This window comes from Octopus bimaculoides, chromosome 5 (genome assembly GCF_001194135.2).
Source record: "Octopus bimaculoides isolate UCB-OBI-ISO-001 chromosome 5, ASM119413v2, whole genome shotgun sequence".
Classification (NCBI taxonomy): Eukaryota; Metazoa; Mollusca; class Cephalopoda; order Octopoda; family Octopodidae; genus Octopus; species Octopus bimaculoides.
Genome location: NC_068985.1, coordinates 121,673,232 through 121,676,504, shown reverse-complemented (window position 1 = coordinate 121,676,504; position 3,273 = coordinate 121,673,232). Strand labels below are relative to the sequence as shown.

The following is a 3,273-nucleotide window of genomic DNA, read 5'->3' as shown; positions in this document are numbered from 1 at the left end:
ATAGCTTCGTTTTATTTGCTTTTTTCATTTTTTTTTCTTCGTTTTATTTGCTTTTTTCTTTTTAAATTTGCTGTTTTACCCTAACCCTATCACCGATAGAATTGTTTCAGAATCGTTTGTTTATGTAGTCAGCACTTAATGTATATCGGCTGAATGGACGTCAGTGATTGGTTGAAATTACAGAAATACGACAACTTTTAACATGGAATAACTTAGGGATTTCTTTTTTTTTTTAAGAAGACTAAGAGAAAAAGATGTTTTATATGACACATTCTACCAGTGTTCCAAGTTTCAAAGTGTTTCGTTAATGAAAAATGTGGCCCCCGTTTTAAAAAAGATCCGAGTAATTTCCTGCAGTAATATGACAAAGTAATTCATGTGGAAGTAAAGTGTTCATTTTTATTTTTTGTTTTGAAAGTTAGAAAAAATATGAATGCAGAAATAACAGCAAGCTCTTTTGAAAAAAGAAAAGTAAAAACAGCAAAGAAATACTGAGACAAAGTGAAATTAAAGAGAATCATTTGACCAGCGCAAAACATCGTGTGTTTGTGGAACTGAAAATGGTCTTGCCCATTTGAGATTTGGCTGTTATTTTTAGTATATGGACAGCCTGCTTGAAGGCCAAGGCCGTAGAATTGGGAGGGGAGGGTGGGTGTTGGTGTTTTTTTAATTTTCAATATATACCTATTTTCCTGAAAGTTATAAGGGAAAATCGGATCTTGTGAATTTTCCGAAAGTCCTCCCCCTCGGTTCGTTTGAGTAAATTTTACACCGACTAGATTCTTGTTTTTCGCTTTGGTGACCGGGCGCTAAACTAGATCCTGAAAGTTATGAGGGATCGCGTGAATTTTCCAAAATCCTCTTCCCACCCCTTCGGAAAACATTTCCCTCAGAAATTTCTTTATAATCGTAATTTGTGCCATTTGAACGGTATTTCTAGAAAATTTCATCAATATATATTTATTTTCCTAAAAGCTATGAGGGAAAAATCGGATCGTGTGAATTTTCCGAAAGTCCTCTCAGCACCCACTCCGTTCGTTTGCGCAATTTTTTGTTTTTATAATAGTTTTCTACACATTTTTTTACACCTAGTAGGCTGTCTTTTTTTTTTTTCGCGACCGGTGCTTAAACTGTATATTGACCAAATTGGTTTTGAAAAAAAACAAAAAAACTTAACGGAATGGGTGGTATACACGCGCTTTACCTACGTCTCATCTATCATTTAGTCAACAATCTATCATTTAGTCAACATACAGGGGTATGCTAGTATATACAAATTATATATTGATTAAAAATATGAACGAGGAAAAAACTTGTTACTTACAAATGAATATTAAGTCATGGACGCTTGTGATGGGATGGCCTAGAATTTCGACAGGTTTTGTTTTATTACATATCTACATATATTGCGTAACTGTTTCTGTAGTTTAGTTCCTCGTCGAGCAGATCTATAACTAGAAGCATTCCTGCCACGGCTATTGCATGTTTTCACTTTCACACTTTCTCTGGTTATCTATACATATAGAATTCATAGAGAATAAATCTAGGAGTATAGCCAGTGTATACCTTTTCGTTGCTTCAGGCAGTCAAATGTGGTATGAAAGAGATTTGGAAGTTTTTCTAGCGGATTGCGCAACTTCGTTGGCTTGTGAGATATTTATTCCACCTCATTTAAGTACTGAGGTTAATACGATGGCGTGTTAAGTTAAATTCTGTATATGCTCTAGTCAATGAATAACCACAGGGCGTTGTAATACGTTATTCACGCCTGTGCAACACGATATAAATATTTCTTCGAGTGAGAGAGTGAGTGAGTGAGTGTGTGTGTGTGTGTGTGTGTTTGTGTGTGTGTGTGTGTGTGTGTGTGTGTGTGCGCGCGTTTGTGGTAACAAAAAAGAATTAAACTGTAGAGCAGGGGTTTTCAAACTTTTTGACTTGCGGACCCCTTTATATTTCAAACTTTACCCTTATAAACGCTTATGAAATTTATACATAAATATTTGCTTAAAATAACATATATTTTTACATTTACTTATTTAACAGTATTTAACAAATAGGTTTATTGTCAATTAAAAGATTTCGATTAAAAAATATATATAAAATCAAATTGCCCATAAAAAGTATTTGCTGTCCACAGACCCCCTGTGGTCCGCGGACCACAGTTTAAAAACCCCTGCTGTAGAGTATTGTAATTTTATTAACTATAAAATCGATTCGGACCAGCAAGCTCTGTCTGGGGTGTAACAGGAAGGGAGAAGAAGAATTGATTTCGTTATAGAAGATTAGTAACTTTACAAAGGTTGTCGTTTGAATAGTTGAGTGATTCCGTCTGTGACACAGAACACACTTACGCGCACGCACAGTACCACTCTCACCCCTCCTATCACTGTCTATCTGTCTCTTACATTTACACACACACACACACACATATATATATACAGCCACACATACACCTAACGATTAAAAGGAAATCGTAATAGACGAGCACTTGTGAAACCTTTTGAAAATTTATGAATCCTTCCTTTCCCGCCTTCTCGACCTATTTTCTCTCTTTGTTTCTTTTTCTTGCACTAGATACTTTAAAAACAATGGCGAGAAAAAGAGAGAGAGAGAGGTTATGTATGCATGTATGTATGTGTGAATGGCGTCAGTGACACACACGCGCACACATACATGTGTGTATACATACATACATGTGTGTATACATACATACATACATACATACATACATACATACAAGATCTACGTCAATCTAAGTCACGGGTTTTTTTTATTAATCTTTTTTAACTAAAGTTTGAAACTTCGGATACTGGTTGAATGTGTCAGAAGTTTTTCTATTCTGTACATAAAAAGTTTGGTTACTTTTTCTAGCAGGTCATGCAACCACATACAGGCTCTGTCGTTGGTTTGTCTCAGTAATAAATTTGTTATTAAACCTCAAATCAACCTTGATAAAGCTATGTTGCTATAAAAACATCTCTGGTTATTAAAGAAGGGTTTTGTTAGGGGAGTAGACCCGGAAGTTGTTGTTCGCAAACAGCAGCAGTAATTTTCTCCTGCCTAATACACGTCATTGGTTGGTTTAACATGAAATAACTTCTAAAATACAAAAACGTTAAGAGTGAACCCTGTTCTATGTGACACATTCTACCAGTATCCGAAGTTTCAAAGTGTTTAGTTAAAACAAATTAATTAAAAAATCTGTCCGTCAAATGGAATAGTTCCGATAGATAGATAGATGTACATATATATATATATATATATATATATATA

At 34.8% G+C, this 3,273-nt stretch overlaps 1 long non-coding RNA gene across 1 annotated transcript in view; it reads right to left on the bottom strand.

Annotated features, from left to right (window-relative positions):
* LOC128247832 (uncharacterized) overlaps positions 1–1,879 on the bottom strand; it is a 2,341-nt gene extending 462 nt beyond the window's left edge. Inside the window, exon 1 of the long non-coding RNA XR_008264152.1 lies at positions 1,325–1,879. This is a non-coding gene — a long non-coding RNA (uncharacterized LOC128247832). The remainder of the gene's footprint in view (positions 1–1,324) is intronic.
* Positions 1,880–3,273: the final 1,394 nt, after the last annotated feature.